Genomic DNA, 23,724 nt, shown 5'->3' on the forward strand with positions numbered 1-23,724 from the left:
AATGCCTTAGATCTCATTCGTAGTGTTTAGTAATTCCTGAATTAAAGGTACCAGAGAAATAAAACAAATTAAAAAAAAATCCTACAGGTGAGTGCCTTGTCCTGCATCTCTGGGTCATCAAATCTGTTCCCATACATTGTACACTTTCACTCATCTATACCATCCACTGGAAATCAAGATATCTCTATTTTATCCCTTATTTTAGCTTAACACTACCAAAATAATGTTCAAAATAAAAAATCTACCACAAAATCCAACATTACTATTCATTCCAAATTACTATTACTACTACTACTACTAATAATAGTAATTACTATTAATTACAAATATATAAATTATTTGGGATTAGTCAAACTTTCAAATTTTTAAGTGTGTCAGTGAATTTTGAAAAGTACATAAGTTTAAATAAATACAGTAAAAATGGTACAAAACCTTATTAAATTCTTAGTGAAAGCTGCAGCAAAGCATTGCCAACAACTACACTATTTAAAGTTCACTAGGCAAGTAAGAAATAAATTATTCCCATTGCCATCCTTTATCTGGATCAAAAGCTGGGAGGAAAAGTAAGAGGAAAATACTCAACTAAAGTATTTCACATAAAGAGCCTTGAGATAGAGGTAGAGCAAAGGAAGTTAGGAAATGGGTTTAAGGGGTGCCTTAATGGGCACGTGGGTGGCTCAGTGGTTGAACATCTGCCTTTGGCTCAGGTTGTGATCCTGGGTTCTTGGGATTGAGTCCCACATCAGGCTCCCCGCAGGAAGCCTGCTTCTCCCTCTGTCTATGTCTCTGCCTCTCTCTTTGTGTCTCTAAATAAATAAAATCTTTTAAAAAAGGAAAAGGAGTGCCTTAAAATCTACCTGGCTAGGTATCCAGTGCACGCCCCTTAGTTACCCAGAAACAATTCACAGATCACCTACTACGTACAAAGCAGCATAAGGTTTAGAGTGAAGGCAGCATTCTGAGTGTTCTAAGAACACACATGATGTCAGAAGCCATCCAATCTATAGGAAGATGGAAAGGGTAGTGAGAACTGGTTAGGACTAGCGAGGGAGCCTGCAAAGGTACAGCCCCAAAGCAGCCTTAGTACCATGAGTCAAGTGAAAGCTCTGACCCAGGCAGGGAGCAGGACATCAGCTAGCACCAGGGGTCGTTTTCAAGGCAAAACCAGGGTTTCTCAAGATGTGATATATACACCATCAGGGTTTTATGGGGCAACTGCAAATAGTTCACAGAATAACAGCTATGTATTTATTCCAGTGCATATTAGAAAAATACATACATAAATAATGCTAACCTTTTATAATACTTTTACAATGAAGCTAACCTCATGATTTTATTAATATACTTGCTTATGGTTATGTTAAATTTTAAAAAGTTGATATAATGAAAAATTATAAGTGAAGTAAATGATAGTACAGGTCTTACTATCAACTAGTATAGTATAGAGAAATCATAAAGATTATACACAAATGACTGAAGTTTGGAAAAATGTGAACTTAACCAAAGAGAGAAGGCATGTCAGTAAAATAGAAAAAAAAAAAAAATCTGATACTAGCATTAAAATGATAGTCTTGGAGAGATTTTTTTTTCCTGCTTTTTAGATAAACTGCAGACACAAAACAATCTGAATTCTTACGTAAACTCTCAAATTTTCACAGAATTAGTTTGGGGAATCCAAATCTAAGTTCTTAGCTCCCATTTGACAATTTTTGCATCCAGTTGCACCAGAAGGGGTGACTTCCCACCAAAGCATGTAGATCACAGCTTGGGGCTGGGGACGGGAGTGGCAGGTGTCATTTACCTGGCCGACCCTCCTCCCCAGGCCTCTGCATCCCAGCACAGGGAGTGGCCCAGAGCCCGGAAAGGGTATCAGAGGAAAGCAATGTGTGCCACCTAGGAAATTAATTGAAAAGAACAAAACCTCCCCCAGCACTATCACCCCGATTCAGAACATCTTAATTGCAGAGAGCCTAAGCTCATTAAGGGCTGCTCAACCGTTGTCAGAAGATTATCAAGTATTATATTTAAAACCTATATAGTCTTTACGCTTCCTGATAAAAGTTTGTGAGCGTTATTTTTTCAGAAGCCCAGGCTGAAATGATTGTGGAGTGGTGATTTGTTAAGGAGCTTACCCTACCAATGCGGGTGTGAGTAATTTATTTCTAATTATTTCAATAAGCGAGCTATATAAGAAATCCGAATAACAAAGTAACTTATGCCACAGAGGAATAAATCCTGGTGCTCTCAATGTCCAGATAAGTAACCATGCTATTAAGAGCTGCCTCGTCAAAAACTGTAGTTTTGTATAATGATAGAGCTCTATTTACATAACATGCCATAGGTGTCTAATGCAAAATGGGGTTTGCATATAACCTGAGTTGAATCTGCAGCATGAATTCATAGGCCACCTCTGCATTGGTCGAAAAACATTATTTCACACTCCATCGCCCTAACAAATAAATTCATAAAGCTTACCGCTATTCCTGTAAATCCCGATCTGCGTGGATCTCTCTCCATTCAAAACAGTAACAACTTCTTACTCTTGCCCTTGAATGTCCTTTGAAGCACTCCCAGAGAGAGAATTATTCTCTGGACTGCCCCACCCTGCATCTGACCTCCAGATGTATTTCACCAAACTGGATTCTGGCCAAAGCTGGGGAAGAGATCTCACGGCTAGTGATGGTCTCATCCTTTCATCTCAAATGAAGGAGGAAAGTTACTAGGGTTTTTTCATCCTCTTTAAAAACCCACAAAATACCAAGTCTCATCTTTCCACAATAAAATTGCAGTAAAGCAGTCCAGGCTCTTTATTTACTTGGATTGTCAGGCAGGGACCGTGGCCTTCTCATTTATTCACCTTTATAACCCTAGGGTCTGGAACAGGTAGAGAGGTGCTCAATACATGGCACAGAGCTGGTGCTGAATCAATATGTATAGAATAGATGACCAAGCATTATTAATATTATATCCTAGATCTGAGAACATCAGGACACCTCAAAGGTCTGTAAAATGCATCAGGCTTGTATTTAGTAGGGATCTCATACGGGTCTCAGTGTAAGGGATTCTGTAAGATTTAAAGGAATAAAAGTTGGGATATATGGTCAGACCAAAGGAACCAGCTCAACACAACTAAAACACTTGCAAGCAAATACATAGTTTGTGCACTTATTTGGAAAGATGTTAAAAACATTATATTGTAAGTGTCAAGAAGCAAAGTACAGAAATATGAAAGAGAAAGGAAAGAGGAAATCTTCACTTTTGCTTCCATTGAATCTCATCCTGGGGGACTTTTAATCTAATTTCCACTTTGTTTTTCCCTCTAAAATCTTTATTTGTGTGTTTATGTTAACATATAGACAGACAAGATTTACATAAGCACAGGAAAAGTCTAAACTGTTCACACTGACTAATGATGTTATTGAGGGCTAGGGGTTGGGACCAGGATTTTTTTTTTTTTTTTGCTTTCTATTTTATGTATTTCTGCATTGTTGGAATTTCTAACAGTGAGCAAATATCATTTTTAAGCTAAACAAAACAACTAAAATTTTTTTTTTTTAAAGATTTTATTTATTTATTCATGATAGTCACAGAAAGAGAGAGAGGCAGAGACACAGGCAGAGGGAGAAGCAGGCTCCATGCACCGGGAGCCCGATGTGGGATTCGATCCTGGGTCTCCAGGATCGTGCCCTGGGCCAAAGGCAGGCGCCAAACCACTGCGCCACCCAGGGATCCCCTAAAATTTTTTTTAAAGCTATAATTAAGTAACTACATTTTGTGGTGTATATTGAATGTTCTATGAGCTCAATAAAATGTCAATTGTCTGGAATGCAATTAACCAAAGACCTCAATCAATTAATATCTTTTCCTGCATTACACTCTTAGGAAAAAGAAGCAAATCATATAATTTATATGAATTTAAGGAGTATTATTTGTTTAAAAAAAGCAGTTTTTAGGGTATGGCTAACAAACACAGAGTTCTAATTTACCTACCTCCATCTTTGTGTGCAATTATTAGTGCTATTTAGACATTTGCTATTCTATGTATATTCTCAGACAAGCAGCTTTTCAGAATCTCTGGCCCCATCCAGATCTACTGAATCAGAATCTCTGGGGTAGGCTCCAGGAATCTGAGTTTTAACAAGATCCCCAGCTCATAGGTATGTACATGAATATTGGCAAGCACTAGTACAGAAGACTAACTCTGAGCTCCTGTATGATTCTCAACCCACAAAGAAGGAGTTATTTCCATTAAATTGTCCTTTTAAAGATTTTGTTTACTTATGAGAGAGAGAGAGAGAGAGAGAGAGAGAGAGAGGGATGCCTGGGTGGTTCAGCGGTTGAGTGTCTGCCTTTGGCTCAGGGCGTGATCCTGGAGTCCCAGGATCGAATCCCGCATCGGGCTCCCTGCATGGAGCCTGCTTCTCCCTTGGCCTGTGTCTCTGCCTCTCTCTGTGTGTGTTTCTCATGAATAAGTAAATAAAATCTTAAAAAAAAAGAAAAGAAAGAGGGAGAACATTAGGCAGGGATGGAAGAGGCAGAGGGAGACGTAGAAGCAGACTCCTCACTGAGCAGGGAGGCTGATGTGGGGCTTGATCCTAGGAACCTGGGATTATGACCTGACCTGAAGGCAGATGCTCAACTGACTGAGCCACCCAGGTGCCCCAGATTGTCCTTTTAAGAACAGAAAAGTAGGTATTTCATATTTTCTGCAGGAAGCACTAAACAGTGTTCACCAGTAAACAAAATGAACTAGACACACAGTCATTGCTCATCTATTATTTCACCAAATAGTTGGAAATTAGAACTTAACCCAATAAAAGAGAGTGGAAAATTTCAGCTTCAGATCAGGTTGGGGAAAGTCTAATCCTGCAATTACTTCTTTTAACCACTAAACAATGCTTGGGCATTGTCGGGACAGATGCCAGATCTCAGAACTGGGACAAGGCATGGCGCTCAACATGCTACCATTCCCTATCCCATACCAATGACATTATCAATCAATTATGGCACTTTCTCCTCCCAGCCAAGATGCTACACGAGAATTCTCAACAGAGTACCACAGGTACCATGAATCAATGCTAGCATTTAAGAAGAAATACTTCTCTATCCCTATTTAAAAATTGCTAGAAATGATACTAACCTGATTAAGGAATGGTAACTAGTCTGTAGTTTAAGGCCCCCCTGGGGAAGCAAACCAGATATGAAACATTCCAAAATGGCCAAAGATTACCCTCTATATCTAGAGACATATTTGTCTCCATTCTCTAAACTCTTTGATTAGTGGCGAGAGAGATTAGAAATTAGAATCAATGAGATTCTAGACTCAGGAGGACTCTTAAAGACTATCCAGCTCAGCTGCTTCTCTCACACAGGAAGAAATACTGATCCAGAGAAATCACACTGGCCAAGTCACACAGCTAGTAATGGGAGAGCCCAACTGGGAATCCATTCTATCCAACCAGGATTTCTCCCACTGTATCTATTGGCTCCTAAAGCCACAACAGCCACTGGAAGGATAAAGTGGGTATGATACGCATACATATTTGGAGAGAGAGGGCCATATTACCCCCTAGTTCTAGGGGTGAACCAAACTCATGTAATGGCCCGTGGTACTTCTCAGGACAAGCCCATCCTCAGCCATCAGGTGGAGTGGGGATAAGCTGCAAAATGGGGACTTCCACCAGGGGGCACTGCACAGCTACTTCTGAAAGCCTGTAGGACGGGGCATCAGGAAGGCATTTTCATAGGTCAGCTTTGAGGCTGTACTTGCAGAACATCTGTCCTTCCGTCTCCCAAAGATACTCAAACTTAAGACATCTAAAACAAAACTCATGGTTGGCACAGTGTATCCACGCCAGAGCAGCAACAACAAGCCTACTTCCCCTCTTCCTGTAGTTGTCTCTCAATGACGTCACCGTTTATATGGTTGGTTATGCCAGATGGAAAACTAGAGGTCATTCCTGGCTCCTCCCTCTCCCCAAACTAAATCCAATCAACACGACCATACATTTTATCCCTAGATACCTTAGGAATTCGTCACTTCTCTCTAACTCCCCATCATTATGATGCTCTTAAATACTGACATCTCTGGTCTAGACTTCCACAGCAACTCATTAGCTGATTTCATACTTGCTACGTTCTTCTTCCCAGTCTGTTCACCACACAGCAGCCAGAGTGGATTTTTCAAATCAGAATTCTGTGTCACCCTCCTTCACTTAAAACCATTCAATTCTACCTAACAGGACCCTCAACGTCTTTACAGGATCTGATCCCACCTGTCTCTCTTGCCTCACCCCTAAATTTTCCCCTAACTTTCTGCACTCCAACACACTGATCTCTCAGTTCCTTGGCTCTTTGTTACTTCTTGTACCACAGGGCCTTTATACATGCCACCTCCTCTTTAGTTTCTATTCCTCACACATCAGTTCCAGACCCACTTCCTCAAAGAAGCCTTTTAGATTCCCCAGGGTAGGTCAAAGCTCTACAATGTTCTCACATGGGTAAGTTTTTGTTTCCTGGAGAGGACTCGCATGAGTTTATAATTATACATTCATTAGGGTATTATGTGATAAACATCTGTCTCCTCACCCACCAATCTGTTCTCAGGTATCTTTAAACTTCTGTGAGAACAGGTCTATATCCTCTTCTGCTCACTGTTTTATCCTCTGTGTCTAATCAACAACTGACACAGAGTAGACACCCAGCAAATATAAATTGATGGGCTGAATGAATGAATGAATGAATGAAGGCTTGGGATTTCAGCTTATGACACTGCCTATGAAGCAACCAGTATAACAATAATTTGTCACTTTCAGGCATGTATGAGAATCAGGTATTCTGAGATTTCCAAGGGAAAACAGCCCCTTAGCTGTATGAGTCATTCATAAAGCTCATCATCATATTTCTTCTGCAAAATGACCTATTCTTGGGAAAGGTGTAAATCATAAGATCCACGCCAAGTCATTTCTCTGGGTTCAGACATTACTGCCATGACATCATATGTCCTGTCATCTCAGACCGATTCTCCTGCCCAGGTATCAGCCTCGTAATTTGAGGCAGAGATGCCAACTACATAGGCACCCAAATTAGTCTCAGGTATGGGATAATGATGAATCTGAGATCTGTCAGCACACGAACACATCAGAGGGCAGATTCTAATGCTCTAGTATTTATGAGAGACCATGCAAGGTCAATAGAGAACACAAGGTTCTCCTGCTCTGTACCATAGTCTTGAAGCAGTTTCTAACATCCAAAGCTAATAATTAACTATACTGAACAATCCACATATTTCTGAGGTATGCCACAGCCAAGTGGACCAAAGTGTTCCAAGAGTTGAAACAGAATGTATGGTTCTGTGCCTGCTCATACATTCATGTAGGTACATGTAGGCTCTCTCTCTCCCAGCCCCCTTACCCTCATGCTCTCTCCGCCAGAGAACCCCAACATTGAGCAATGAACTAAATGTGTTTCATACAAAATTACTTTCCTCTTCCCAAGTGAACATCTACTGACTTGTTCCTGCAACAACAGGATCTTGAAACTGAAATTAACTTTCAGAAAGCAGAGAGTCCACAGTACGGCTTCCAGGTCACTCAAGTGATGTCTTGATTAGAACAATCCCCTCGTCTGAAAATATACTTAAAGCATTTCAATCAAAGCCTCAGCAAAGCAGCTTTCAACCTTTCTTCCTACATATACCCTTGCTAGTAATAGTAAATATATAAGATAGTAAAAATAGTAGTAAAAATATAAAAGAAATTAGGAGTCATGTGCAGTTCCTGGCAACCAAGCCCACTGCTGTCAATAGCTGTGTACACATACCTATATCTTATAGGAAAAGTCACCTTGGTACCCTGAAGGCCCTAAAAGGGGAAGACTGCTTCTAGTGGCTTCTACTTTACAACTGGACACTATTTTAGTCCTTGGGAATATTCTGGATTCTAGTCAGTCATGGCTAGCTCCTTGGCTTTCTGGTTTAATGTACCTATTCTATGCATAGCAAAGAAGACATAAAGCTACATCTACATGGCCTGATGCATCATGGAACACCTTGACACCTCCTTTTATTCCAGATCCCCAGATCTATTAGTTTTCCTCAGTAATCTTTGCCTTCCTTCTTATGGAATATGTTCATTCTAATTTTAATTTTCCCTTTCTCTGAAACTATGACATTCCTTGTTTTTTTCTTGGTTCCTTTCCTATTCCCCCAACCCAGGACTTCTACATCTTCCGTTCTCTTCCCAACAATTTGTTATTTCCTCCAGAGTACTAGTTCTACATCCTGGCCACATCTACAAATGATGTGGATGCAAATGCACCTATGTGTAGGCACTATACCAGAATACGTAAGTCAGAGCTCTAGGGAATGTAGCTTGGACACTGATAATTTTTTAGGCCCTTCAGTGATTCCATTGCATACTCAGGGGTGAAAACCACTATCTTGAAATTTGTTTACTTTTCACTTTCATTTACACATTTGGAATTTATTTATTGATAATTTATTTTTATTTATTGAACATTTCTTATGCGCCATTTTGTTGGAACCTGCACTATATATTTTATGTTGATACCTTGAATATTTCTATCCTCAGCCTCCCTGTTTTTCTTACTTGCACTCCCCACCAGAGAGCTCTCTGCCTCTGTCATGGTACCAACTACCTTCTACTTTCTGAGCCCCCACCCCCAGTCTAAATGATCAGTCCAGACATTTACCTTGATATTCAGACTAGGGTATCTAATTACCTATTGGACTTGTTGATTTGAGTGATCTGTGGAAAAGTCAAATTCAACATGTCAAGAAAATGTTTGACTCCCCACTGAAATCACTCCTCCTTCTGCATCCTCTTAGTTGGTGGCCCCATCATCCATCCGGTCACCCAAGTTTCAAGCCTGAGTCTCACTCCCCTCCACCCTGCTCCTGCACTCCCACCTCTCATCTAAATTTGGTGTTATTATCTCCAAAACACTGTGTTCCATACACACTGTCATTGCCTACTGCCCTAATTCAGGCTACTGATGGGTCACCCTGCTGATATTTTGCTAGCTACAGTCCCATCTTCAGCAGAATCACCAGAGTAAACTGTCAGAAGGGACCACTGACTCATGCCATTAGTTTTCCTTTGCTCAGAAGTAAAACATAAGGTCCTTAACCTGGCATACAATGCTTTCCAAGATCTGACTCTATATAACTCTCTAGCCTCAACCAGCATGAATTACTAACCCATAATCAAGGCTGCCACAAACACAAAATGGCTTACAACTTCCCTTTATCAGCTAGGATCTTTCTCACTCCCACCTTCACAATTTTGTTCAGTCACCTCTGTATGGAAAACTCAGCACCACCTCCATACATACGCTTTGGTTAATTATATTGCCCTGATACTAAGGACACATCACAATACACCATTAAAAAAAAAAAAGTGTAATAACCTGTCTTTGCTTTTGTCTTTCCCATTAGATGGTGAACTCCCTAAAGACGGTGACCACAACTTTATTGTCACTGTTTTTCTTGTTTTTTTCTTCATATTTTCAGCATTTGCACCATGGCTGGTATATTTCAAGTGTTCAATAGCTACTTAAGAAATGAATGAAAATTTCCTACCCTTAGGAAGCTTAAAATTAAAAAAAATATATTTTTTTTAGCTTTTATGTTCATTTATCAATGTCCAAACATAGTTTCTTTGCTCCCAAATTAAAAATGCACCCCAAAAGCCCCATTACACTCACATACAAACAAGACAATTTAAATTTTGCTCACTATAGTTTTCCATGAATATAGAGGGATCATGCATACTATTAAATCATAAGACTGATAGATAATAGCACTCAGGAAGTAACAGAACCTAAAACTTGACCTTGCTGTTTCTCATAATCTGAATGTTTTTTGGAAAAAGTTATCAGCAGAGAGCAGAGTCCAGAGTCATCTCCGTACAGAAACCAAGTCACACAATCAGACAATTATTGAGGCTGGTCTGCCAAATTGAGAGCTATTGATTGACCTGGTCCCACATTCAAATCAACCAGCTCCTCTTGGAAACTAGACTTTGGGACGTTATACTAAAGATGTGAATGAGTAGAACAGAGCTTTCCAAAGGAGGAATTATACATTATGCTTACTTTCCTAGAGATTTGAGCCATTGAGTAGTAAACTCAGGATGACCCTATCAAAATCCTACATTTACCAGAATTTTGAGAACTTGTTGCTTCCACTATTTCATTCTAAGTTGTTTGCAGTTTGGTTGAGCACACAAAAGCTTTCAGTTATCAGAAATGTGCTTATATATGCACATTATTTCACATTTATCTGCACCTGCCTAGCACTTGTCACCAGAGACCCCAGGAATATTCAGGGAACCACTGAACTGTGAGCAATAGTTAATAAAAAATTCCTGCAGTTTTAATTACAAACAAAAACCAAGCATGTTGCAACTCCATAAAATGGATCTGGAATACCCAGGGAACTGCTGCTGTTTATAACTACACATAAATTATATTCATCTTTCACATCGAGTTAGTGCAGCATCACAGATTGATATATAAAGTCAGCAGGTTTCAATATTCAGAAAGATATTAGTCTACCACCTGTTTCGGAATTCTCTGTAACCTAGCCTCCAAAACAAATAGAAATTAATAGGCAACTTTATTCATCCTTCCCATCACAAAGATCTCTCTCTCTCTCTCTCTCTCTCTCTTTAAGTCACCTTCCTATCTAGGAAGCTAAACCAGGGACTACTAAGAACTTTGGTGCTCTAAGTTTTGAGAAGTAAAATTGCTATGCTTTGTCCAAAGATCATTAGGGATAGGAAGAAATCAGGAAGCAAACCAAATATCAGAGCTTATCCTTCCTTTTGAGTCCTAACTACCAAGAAACACGGTGAAAGATATCATATGAAATTATTAGGGCTCTTGGTCTCCATTTACTTATTCCTTCATTCACCACCTATTTGTGACCAGGCCTTGTACTGGGCACTTTGCACACAAAGACAGTTAGAAAGTGACCTGCCTCCTTTGCAAAAATGCTCTATCTCTCTATAATAGGATGATTCACCTAAGCAATCACACAATTGGGTAAATGTGAGGATGGAGACATGCATCCTTCATTCACTCTTTCAATAAAAATATTTGGGCTTGACTTTTAGAAGTCAGACATTAGGGGTACCTGGGTGGCTCAGCTGGTTGAGTGCCTGAGCCTTTCAACTCAGGTCATGATTTCAGGGTCATGAGATTGAATCCCGTGAGTCTCCTTGAGATTCTCTTCCTCTTTTCGTCTTTCTCCCTGGCCCTCCCTTCACTTCCACATGCACACACACTCTCTCTCTAAAATAAATAAATCTTTAGAAAAAAAAAAATCAGACACTATATTAGGCACTACTGAACTAAATCCAGATCTTGCCTTTGAATTGTTTATAAAAGGTGTTCAGAAAACAGTAAATACACAATTACAAAATAGTGAGATTGGGCTAGGGTAGGCCAGGTGCATGATAATATCTGCCAAGGTCCTCCTATTCAGATGTAGAGGTCAAGGAAACTGATAAAATGGAGCACCCAGGACAAGACTTAAGAATGAATTTGCATTTAGACCAGTGAAGGAGATAGGTGTGGAGATGGGAACAGCCGGTCAAGGGACCTAGATGCTAGCAAGAACATATACTGTAATGATTTAAAGACTAACATTGGGATTACAGCAGTTACCCCAAAGAGCTTTTATATGGCAAAAGGAGCAAGAGATATTAGAATCCTTCTGTGTAAACTTTGTAAGTGATTATTCAAACCTTGCAAGTGAATCTAATTAATAAGAAGTAAAGCTTCTTCACAGAAACCCCAGGTACCATTTTGGAGGAGGAACCTCAGAAGACATATAACAAAATTAGATCATATAAGGGGAAAGGCAACTCCATTCACCAAAGAAGTCACCAGGAAAGCATGAGAAGAAAGCAGACCAAAAACTATGAATCCTCAGCCTCAAAAGTGGGCCCAGGGAGATAGGATCAAAGCTTTAAATCATATATAAAAATGCCTAATGCAGGGTCTGGGGCAGAAATATTTAAAAGTCAGATTTATTTACCTGAATCAAATAATACAAGGCATCATCCCTACTCTTCTTTTGGAAATACTAAATGAGAAAAATGAACACTTAGCAGTATGGTGCTAGTATGTTACTATCAGCTATGAGAGAGCAGTTAATAATTTATATAACACATTGGTTCAGCTAGGAAAGATATTTCTTACTTCAGAAACAAACAGTTCAGACTAACATATTAAAGCTTTTTAAAGGGGTGAAGAGGGCACCCAGACTGGGGTATGAGGACCTTGCCTGATGGGGCCCGCAGCTCTGTCCTTCTGAGACAGAAAAACTGGAAGAATTATGTAACTAAGAATGTCATCCATATACTTCTATTCATAGAAACACTCTCCAATACAATGAGGAAAACCCTTCTCCTCATATCTATAGTAGCTGGGGCTGCAGATTTCCTTGAAAACAAAAATATTCAAACCTTGTTTGGGTCACAACAGATAAAACCAAGTAAGCCTTTTGCATTGAATCATATTAGTAACCATTTGACCTTGTAGTTAACATGCAGGAGAAAGCCAGACCTTCTAGTAATTATAGAAGTTGTGTGTATAAATATTTTAAGGATATTTGTAGAATTATCAGATTATCGTGTGGTCATTTCTGTTAGTTTCCAGAAAAAGAATCCTGTTTTCATCCAAACATCTTTTGTTCTCCTTAAGACCCAAACTGCCACATACATAACAAAGATAAATTATCCCCCTACTCAGCACACCATTTTCCTAAGTCTGTCCGCCTCCCTCACATTTTCTTTCTCTTTCACCTTTCCCATTCATTGCCTGTGAGTGTATCATGAAGGAATAACTGAATGGCCAAGACACACACACACACACACAAATCCAACGGATATGGCCAGCAAAGTTGGCAAGCTGACTTGGAAGGTCATAAGAATCCAAGTTGGAGTTTGATCAAAGTACATAAAGTTCAGTGAACTTTGTCTACTCCAATAAAAGACAGAAACAAAATTAGTAACCAAAAAGCAACTACACCTAGATGAACAATAGGGTTGTAAGGGCTCCTTTCAATTTCACCGGGGCTTCCATTTATATGGCCTCAGCTCTCCAGCCAAACTGAGCTGAGCTAGTTTTTGCCAAATAGGAATTTCTAATCTCAGGCTAATGCTTTCCATTTCCCAAACCCACACTGGGTTCCATATGCTTCTCACATCATACTCAGACACCCAATGTGGCTTCTGGGATATTTGTCATTGGCTTCTAACTATCTGAGTTAAGAAACACAGTGTATTAGTTTGCTAGGGTGGCAGTAACAAAGTACCACAAACTAGTGGCCTAAAGAACAGAAATTTACTTTCTCACAGTTCTGGAAGTCAGAAGTCTGAGACTAAGGTGTGGGCAGGGTTGGTTCCCTTTGAGGGCTGTGAGGGAGACTCTGTTCCAGGTCCTTCCCCCAGCTTCCAGTGGTTTGCTGACAGCTCTGGCATTCCTTGGCCTGTAGATGCATCACCCCATTTCTGGCTTTATCTTCACATGGTGTTCTCCCTGTGTGTGTCTGTCCAAATTCCTCCTTTTTATAAGGACACCACTCATACTGTATTAGGGCCCATCCTAATGACCTCATTAAGAAAAGAAAAAAAGACTTATTTGTCTGAGAGAGAGGAGAGGCAGAGAGAGGGAAACGGTCTTAAACAGACTTTGTACTGAGTCTCGAGCCCTACATGGGGCTGGATCCCAGATCCTGAGATCATGACCTGAGCTGAAATCAAGAGTTGGATGCTTAACTGACTGTGCCACTCAGGTACCCCTAATGATCTCCTTTAGAAAATATATTTATTTATCTGAGAGAGAGAGAGAGAGAGAGAGAGAACATGCATGAGCACGAGCAGTGGGGAGGGATAGAGGGAGAAACAGACCTCCCTGCTGAGCAGGGAGCCCAACTCAGGGCCCAATCCCAGGATCCCAGGATCCCAACCTGAGCTGAAGGCAGATCCTTAACTGGCTGAGCCAGGTTCCCCCTTAATGACTCCATTTTAAATTAACTACTTGTGTAAAGACCCTGTTTCCTCACATGGTCACATTCTAAAGCACTGGGAATAAGATCTTCAATTTAATAATAGAAGTAAATAGAAAATCTTTTAAATAATATGAATTTTTAGAGGATCCAATTCAATCCACAACACGCAATAATATCTTTACCATTATTATTATTCAGCTGAGTCCATGGAGCAGCAATCACAATGGGAAAGACACAGGCTTGTAGTTAAATGGACTTGCGCTGAGACTCAGCTCTGTCATATTCTCTGAGCTTCCCTACCATGTGAGAGAAAATCCTCATCATGCAAGAATGATGTGAAGACAAAACAGGGAAAGCAACTTCTATAAAGAAGTAATGACAAACCTTGCACATTACAGATCACTGGTAACCATTTACACCCAGCTAGAATAGCCTGTCAGGTCAGACTTCTCTTCTAATAAAATGATCATAATGCAACAAAATCAAACCCATTTCCTTCTTTTCTCATTATCAAAATGAAACCTCTTAAAAATAACTTTAAAAAATTTCTTAAATATCTTTGCTTACCTCTGAGATTCCAAATACCCTTTTCCTCCCATAGTAAATAAAGGTTTTTATTAATGGTTGCTGTTTACCTAAATCTATAGAAAGGAATAATTTATATTACTTTCTTAATTGCTTTCTTAATTTAGCAATCTAAATTATTCCTTCCTGTTTAACTTTTTATATTTGATTGCAAATTCTTGGAATGGAAGAACAGTGTATTCAATGATATCTGAAAATATGTTCCAAAGATAGCCTTTGTGTTGACTACCTTCTCTATGTCATTCAAGAGGAATTTAGTGACATTGTGAAGAGTATCTCTGCTTCCCAGTCTGTTCTTCCTCACTAATTCTGAAGTCCACTGTCTCCTGGGGAACTATTGCTACCTCTGCTAGGTACAAGCTCGACGGGAGCAGTGGAAGGAACACACCAAGGTAGAATCTCAAGTCCTTGAAGGGGAATAACAGAGACCAAAGCTGGAGGCAAGGATGGTGATGAATAAGCTACACATCAGAAACCAGAGAGCACAACATCCTGACCTCATGGCTTCTAAGCCCTTGGGGCTGACAGATCAAGAGCCACAGGTGCAGAACATGTGCTCTCCTCTTCACCTCTGCCTCAAAGTAACCCTTAAACTCATTATAATGCATTTGCACTGAGGGTACAGCACCTGTCCCACCCTCATGGAGAAAGGCTACCAAGACATGAAGATTCAGGTACAAACCTTGTAGGATCAAAAACTATCCCTCCCAACCTGTGGGAGAAGTCCCCTAAATGGAGGCAGCCTCCATTAGAGGCCACCCCAATGCACATCACAGCTCTTCCCAGCTTAGAGAGACTCAATAATATCCAATCCTAAAACCACCTTGAGTTGGTTCCCCCTCTTGGAACCCGCCCACTATCCCATCTTGGGAGTATACTTTAATAAACTGGTTTGTGTTTGCTACATCCTTTTTTTTTTTTGTTCTACATCCTTCTGACTCTATATTCAGCATGGATCCCCATGTAAATCTTCTTGTGGGGAATCCAAGGACTGAGACCTCCATTCACACAATGCAGATTCTCCCACCAGTAACACCTCTACCCTTATTATCAAAATCTGCTTACAGAAAAACCACTGATGCATCCTTGGGGATTTAAAAAAAAATTTTTTTTTTTGCATCCTTGGGGATTAAGTAATAAAGTCCTCTGGAGCTTCTGGGTAATATATCAGGCAGGTTGTAGACTGCACAAGAATGCCCCAGTATAATCACTGAAAATCTTTACATTTATTACAATTCTCTAGCAGATAGTCCCAAAATCTTGTTGTCCGATATATGTGGACATTATAAACATTTTCTAATCTGTACAAGAAAGGATTCTTTTTAACATTTGCAAGACACAATGCATGGGCTGACTTTGACCTTGCTGCTGGTAATGCTTATATAACCTTTTCAAGAGATTCTTGGGCAAGGAGATGGAAGACAAAGGAAAAGAGCTCTGTGCAACCTCTAGCACCGGTCATGTGAGGAGCTGACTTGGAAAGAATCTTCTGCAAAGTCCTATATCAGGATCAGCCTCTCCCTCAGTGTCAGCTCAGGGAGGAAAATTTTTAGTCAGGAGGGGCTCCTGGGTAACTGGTGCCCACATCTACCAGCCCTTAATGTGGCTCATCAGCAAGGTGGGGCACTGAAGTATGAATTTCTTTTTGGCAAATACTCCACTTTCTGGTTCCCACATGTGAACAGAGACCTGATCCCTGGGGAACTGACAACCATGTTCTCTTTACCTGCATCGCAGTTGAATTTCCTGGGAACCATTTGGTAGAAATCTGGCCTACTGATAGTGATAAAGACCTTGACTTGGTGCCTTCTAATACATCAGAAGGAGAGTTTTTTATTGTCTCAGTACAATACAGCAATCTGACCAATAAGGCCAGTCAATGGAATCACTCTACAACATATTTTTTAAAAACTTAATGAGGGTAAGAAGTAGAAGAAAAAGTGTGTGTTCAAACAAATGTATATTTTAGGAGAGGAGTGTAAGAAAAATTACAACAATAAATTTGCAGAAGTGGGGAGGGCAAAATCATCTGATACATCAACACTGATGCTCTGAGAGAAAAATGAATGGGATAATGGAGAACGAAGCCCAGTGGATGGAAGTTTGTGAAAAACAGAATGGAGAGAGGGAAGTAACTCAAGTTTAACAACCTCTGAAGCAGGAGAGGGGTGGGACACCACGTGGCAGATAGGACTGAACACATTTTTTGGTGGGGGAGGGGAACCTAACAAATTTTGGACACCTGACTCAAAATCAGCCAATCAGAAGCATCAAGAGGCACAGTGTGAGAATTTAGGTGAACATTTATAACACAGAGCTGGACTGGGAACTGGTATCGCAGCTAATGGTGTCAGATGTCCCATCAACCAAGATTCAGCTGCAGAGGCCACTTTCGAAAGTGTGATGAAGAAAAAGAAAATGTTGAGAAAGGAGGAGCCAAGCAGAGATAAAGAAGCAGGCACAGGCAGTCAGAGAAGTGTCAACACAGAGACTACCTTCCAGTTCACTGAGGGCTTCCTGAATTCCAGGTTCAATTCCTGACAAGTGCACTTCCTTCCAGAGGGAGCCCCAGAGCCTGGCAACAAAATACCCTTACTCTTTCGTTGAGCTAGCCTCAGTGAGTTCATGCTCCTTACAATCACAGCTTTGTCACAAGAACTTAAGGAATGCCAGGCATAGGAAGAGAAAATCTAAGAGGCAGTGAAAGGCTTGAGGCAGTTCACGGGGAGTTGTCCATGGGGTGATGGAAGGTATCAAGCCATGGTCTCTGTCATCAGAAAAGGTCCAGGGCTTTTAATTGCACTGATAAAGAATGACTCATTGGCCCTAAGATGAAAAGACCAGCTATCATTACCGAGCTGGGGGCGTAGGGAGTAGGAGCAGGGAGAGAAGAGCTCTCTTAAGATTCTGTACATCTTGACAGGCAAGAATTAAAATTAGGGAAGGCTACTTCATGATTTTTTTTCAGCATTTTATAATGAGGTTTTAATTCCTCCCCACAATGTTTCCACTGAAGAGAAGTTCCCTTCAATAAGAATACTTTTTGCAGATTGTTAAAAGGGACAGTGTGAAAACTTCACTAATATTTAGAAATACATGTAGGAGAACTAACTTGATTCCTTCATCATATTTTCAAGTAACCGGTATGGGCTCCATTTCTGACCACATAACATAGCACAGATAGACTTTTGTGTATCAAAATTAATGAAAAAAGCAGGGATTTAGCGATCTCAGTAGTTCTCCCAATTTAAATACACTTAAGTAACTGTGAAAACTGGTCAGTTTACACATAAAGTCATGCCAGTTTAAAACAGAAAAGTTCCATTGATATTGACCACATTTTTGGCTCCTATTAAATTGCTACGTAAATACATAAAGCAGGTCTGTAATACTATATGTCTGCAAAAACATATTTTTGGCAAATAAAAGTCTTTCCATTTTTAATCTCAGTCTTCCTTACTCAGTATTCTTAAATATTTTTAAATTACTTGTGGTTTTAAGTATCTTATCTGCTCTCCACTCCCCCACCCTACCGCCCTTTTTCCATCTTGAATTTATTCATCCTTTTCTTTTACAGAATCAACGCATAAATTAGTTTGTTTTAATGCAGATTGCAATTTCCAGTGTCTGCAAAATCCAGCCTCCGGTTGTTAGTGGAGCAACATCAGAAGTTCAAGGTTAATGAACGATGATGCTAGTGGGTGGACTTGTGGTCTCCTAAAAGATACACCCATATCCAAACCCCTAGAATCTGTGAATGTGATCTTTGGAAAAATGGTCTTTGTGGATATAGTTAAGCCTTTCCACCTGTGGTCATCCTGTATTATCTGGTGGGCCCTAACTCTAATAGCAAATGTCTTTAAAAGGGATATTAAGAGGACAGATACAGAAAGAAGAGAAGGGAGAAGGCCATACGAAGAAGGAGGCAGAGATGAAGGGATGCAACCACCAAAGAATGACCACCAGAAGCTGAAGAGGCAAGGGAGGAGCCTTCCTGCAGCCTTCAGAGAGAGAACAGCCCTACCTGATTTCGGGTGCCTGGCCTGCAGAATTGTGAGACAAAAATTTCTGTTGTGTTAAGCCAAGTTTATGGTAACTTGTTACAGCAGCCCTAGGAAACTAATACAATGATTAAATGGAATCTATTTTTTTTCATTTGCTTTTCATTAAAGTTGCAAATCATACAAAACACTGATTTTTTTGCCAATATAATCTTTAACATTAAAAATATGTATATTGGGGATCCCTGGGTGGCGCAGCGGTTTAGCGCCTGCCTTTGGCCCAGGGCGTGGTCCTGGAGACCTGGGATCGAATCCCACGTCAGGCTCCCAGTGCATGGAGCCTGCTTCTCCCTCTGCCTGTGTCTCTGCCTCTCTCTCTCTCTGTGTGACTATCATAAAAAAAATGTATATTGGAACAAAATGTTAAAAAAATTAGAAGTCAAGATGACATTTATTTGTGAGTGCTGTTTATTAAAAAAAAAAATCACAAAATGGTTTTAAGTGGCAATGGTATTTAAATATTTATGTACTTTCCTATTTAATGTTAGCCACCACAACAATTGAATGAAATCTATAATCCATAAGAAAAAATCACAATTCTAGTTTTAATATACCACAAGATACATTTTGCAAGGTAAGAGCAGAATGAAGCCAGTAGAAAGCACAATATATAACGAGATCCATTTTAAAATGGTATCAGAATTAAGACATAGTTCAGGGGATCCCTGGGTGGCTCAGCAGTTTAGCATCTGCCTTTGGCCCAGGGCGCGATCCTGGAGTCCCGGGATCAAGTCCCACATTGGGCTCCCAGCATGGGCCTGCTTCTCCCTCCTCCTGTGTCTCTGCCTCTCTCTGTCTCTGTCTATCATACATAAATAGATCTTAAAAAAAAAAAAAAAAGACATAGTTCGATCTCAGACAATCTATTGGATTCCTACTATGTGCCAGGCATTGTGCTGGGCACAGAAAGGTCCTATCCATCTATCAAAGTGCATTGACTCTACTATAGGGATAGGTATATAAATAAATTGGTTAATTTCTAAATTAATTAAATTCAGAATACAAAGCCTGGGAGTTTTAGGAGATACCTTAATTTCAGTGCTTTATCCGTGATTCTGAATCATTTTGTATTTTGAAACTAAAATTTAAGCTCAAAATAACTAGGTTGAAATTAATATGTATTGATAAAATCTGTGAAACATATTCTCAGATTAAAAAATCAGACGTCTTAAAATTGGGCAAATTTGGTATAATGCTGCATATATATTTAAAAAATATATTTGAGGGCAGCCCTGGTGGCTCAGTGGTTTAGCATGGCCTTCAGCCCAGGGCGTGATCCCGGAGACCTGGGATTGAGTCCCACATAGGGCTCCCTGCATGAATCCTGCTTCTCCCTCTGCCTGTGTCTTTGCCTCTCTCTCTTTCTCTCTGTGTCTCTATGAATAAATAAATAAAATCCTTTAAAAAAATAAAAATAAAAATAAAATATATATTTGAAATTAGTTTTCAGTTGCTTGACCAATAGCAATTCTATCACTTATTTCAGGGCTATGAACACATCCATTGGCAATACAATTAGCAGTTGTGGATAAAAAGCAGCTCTGTTGGAGATTTAAATGTCCAGAGAAAACATCTGGCCAGTGCCAGATGTTTTCTCTGGACATTTAAATATATTGAATATATATATATATATATATTCTGCAGTTGTTGAAAATAATGTCTATTAAAATGTTTTAATCACAGAAAATAATTATGAAATAAGGTCAGGTGATAGAATCAGGGTACCCAGCTACATTATGATTTCAACTACATAAAAATATTCATAGTGATTATCTCTGGGAATTTATATTATGTGTGTTCCAGGTAGTACCCAGAATAATGCTGGATATGTTGTTACACAGTATTACATAACCAATTGTTGTTGAATGTCTACTTATCATTTCCACAATAATGATTTTGCATTTAAAAAAATAGTTCTATCCTAATTTTAACTAATAGGACCATGTTCTCAAGGGAACCTAAAAAAAATTTGAATTCATAGATAAATATGAATGAATAAATATGATAATGAATAAAATAATGATAAAAAATAATGATAAAATAAATAATGAATAAATATTTATCTATGAATAAATTCATAGATAAATATAGATTTGGTAATATATACCACAAATAAGGTCAAAACACCAGAACTGTCCATGCTATCATGTTCATGAATGCATGATCTATCACTATTAGACAATCCATTGTCTCTAAGTAAAATGCAAACGTCACCAGGGGGATCTCTGGTCTGGAAGGTGACAACCATGGCCTGCTCCATTCTATGAAGTAGATTTCCAGCTTGGTTGGTTCTGGCACATCTAAAACTTTGGTGTATTGTGAATTAATATTGATGTCTGCTGACACAGCTGCCTAGTGGGAAGGTAGGCATTTAGTGTGGTTGTACATATGGGACACTTGGTAAGATAAACAAATGGTAAACCAAAGGAATTTGGGATGTGAGCTAAGTGCAAGTGTAGGGCAGAAATAAGTTCCAGACTTTTTACTGGAGGAGATAGGCCAGAATGAGGAGAATTTAGAAGTGGAGACTAAGACAGGCAGATAGGGGAACAGGAGTATCTTTTATTTGTAGGTTACAACTGAAATTGAGGAAGGGTACCAAGGGGTAAAGGCATCAGCCAGGCCAAGTGAAAGGTAAGAGTAGCTATCTATCTATCTATCTATCTATCTATCTATCTATCTATCTATCTATCATCTATTTATTTATTTCACTTATTCATTCATTTATTGACAGAGAGAGACAGCACAAGAAACAGCAGGAGATGGAAAAGCAGGCCCCTGTTCTGCAGGGAGCCTGATGCAGGGCTCGATCCCAGAACCCTGGGATCATGACCTGAGCTTTGTGTCATTCAAATTAATAATCTGGAGCATTTAGACAGGATTCAATCCAGAGGGTGACTTTTGGTGGATGGATGGGGGAAAAGGCAGAAACACTGGGTGTTCAGGAGGTCTCCAGTGTTAAAAAAAAAAAGGGGGACTCAACTTGCAGTTTTGTTCAAGACTGGCACCACATGCACTCAAGCCTTCTGGCGATACTCAAGGCAGATCCAGTCAGGAAGGCCTCCTGAGAGTTAGGCCCAAAGTAACTGGTCATCCCAGAGGTTGGGAGGAGATGAGAAGGGAGCTTGGGTTAGGATGCTGGCTTTGACAACTGATGAGAAGATGATTTCCCTTCGGGCTGTAGAGATAGGGATGTTGCAAGATGAGAAAGAGCTGGAGGCCAGTCAGAAAAGTAAATTCATAGCAATGTAGAATATAAGACAAACTCTTAGGGCACTTGGGTGGCTCAGTTGGTTATGCATCCACCTGTGGCTCAGCTCATGATCCCAGGGTCCTGGGATGGAGCCTCACATCAGGTTCCCTGCTCAACAGGGAGTCCACTTCTCCTTCTGTCCCTGCCCTTAGCTCATGCTCTCTCTCTCCCTCTCTCTCTGTCTTTCTCAAATAAATAAATAGAATCATTAAAAAAAGACATAGCTCTTTGGTGGCAATGCATCCTTATTTACCCATCTGGGCACATTTTTCTAAGAATTTCTACTGAGCTGTGAGGAACAGAAAGATTATTTTAGTTGTGGAAGTAACTGACCAGAGTTACATGGTATGTGCCAATGCAGGAGGATTTCCAAGCCCGAGGTGACGTACCACTTATCTTTGAGTAGCTTTGAAAATAAAATCATACCACAAAACCATGCAGTGATGTGAGTTGTTGATTATGCTTCAGAGAGCTAAGAAAGTCCTAGATTTTAACTAATAAAGTGGGTCTACAAAAATTCATTTCTAAAACAAATAATGTAATGCTAAGTTCATTAGGATTGAGCCATTTGTTTTGTAAGGAAAATGAGTAATGGATAATTAAAATGCCATGCATCACTGATTATTAGTGACAATTGGTATTTTCACAGTATTCAAAAAATACAAAAATTGATTTAATTAAATTTACTTTAGCCAGTACCTCATAAGAATAAAGTAAATGGCCTGTGGCAGACAAGTATGACCACATGGCGTTGTGAGTTATTTCTTGGATATATTTCTTTAGTCACTAAAACTATTTTGTCTAGCTGCCACTGTTTTATTGGGTTTTTAAAAATCTGAATGTCTAGCATTTAACACAAGACTCTTGCTTCGAAATGACTATACTTCACATTCATATGAAATGTATTAGATTTTCAGGAAAGTCCATATATTGATGTAATTCGAAGAACTCTAGACTGATGTTAGCTTGAACAGTGGGCATTACAAACTGTTTCTGTCAGTGTGGCCATTCCTACTGCCCCCTTTGCCACATGCTGCCCTCACAAACATCCCCACTCTGGGCACTTTCCCTGTGCTCTTCCTCTTTTTTATTTATTTTTATTTTTATTTTTCAATTTTTCCCATGTTCTTCCAAGGACTCTTCTACTTCACCTACTCAAACTCCCTTCTGAATAAAATGGAGTGAAGAGAGCTAGTGTCATTTCAGTTTATCTTTATGTCACTTTTCAGAAGATAAAAAAAAAAAAAATGAAAGTGTTTAACCAATGTGTCCAGTCTCTGGGTTCCCATAGGGGGTTGGGGTTGTGCAGCTGGTGTATATATGGGGCAGAAAGGGGAACTTCCCCTTCCCCCCCAACCCCACCACTGCCCAGCAGACCTGAACTGTAGACTGTCCCTCACCAGCCCTCTACCTGGGGCCTCCTTGCTCTGCACACCTGGGTGGCCTGAGTCCTGCTCGATCCACCTTTCCTTGAGGGTTCTGAATTGAATGAGTTAGAAGACTGACTTCGGTTTTGTCAACATTTTGAGGGTGACTGGGAGAAAACTGGACATTTGGGTTCCCTGTCTTATTGAACTATTGAAATTGGGTCCCAGACTGACCAAGTTTTAGCAAAAGCACAATAACATGAAAAGCAATATTAGGAATTATAATTTTGCTGCAGTTTTCATTTTATAAACAGAATAACTACACCTATGTATGCTTGTATGATGTCAAGGGAGGTTTGTCAATTATTCTTTCTTGCAAATGACTAGGCTTTTCTCTTGACTTTTGTGATATTCATA

General features: G+C 39.7%; 1 protein-coding gene across 9 annotated transcripts in view; it reads right to left on the minus strand.

Annotated features, from left to right (window-relative positions):
• The window catches only part of NCKAP5 (NCK associated protein 5), a 964,576-nt gene that overhangs the window by 689,738 nt on the left and 251,114 nt on the right, over nucleotides 1-23,724 (minus strand). The window contains exon 1 of one of the 9 annotated variants that reach the window (XM_077861468.1): nucleotides 858-955. The exons of 6 other annotated variants lie outside the window; for them this stretch is intronic. The gene's annotated coding sequence lies outside the window, so the exon portion shown is untranslated. Of the gene's footprint in view, nucleotides 1-857; nucleotides 956-23,724 lie in introns of those variants that run through there. 2 more of the 9 variants (XM_077861469.1, XM_077861467.1) reach the window with 2 other exon arrangements.

Source organism: Canis aureus, chromosome 20, assembly GCF_053574225.1.
Source record: "Canis aureus isolate CA01 chromosome 20, VMU_Caureus_v.1.0, whole genome shotgun sequence".
In the NCBI taxonomy this organism is placed as follows: Eukaryota; Metazoa; Chordata; class Mammalia; order Carnivora; family Canidae; genus Canis; species Canis aureus.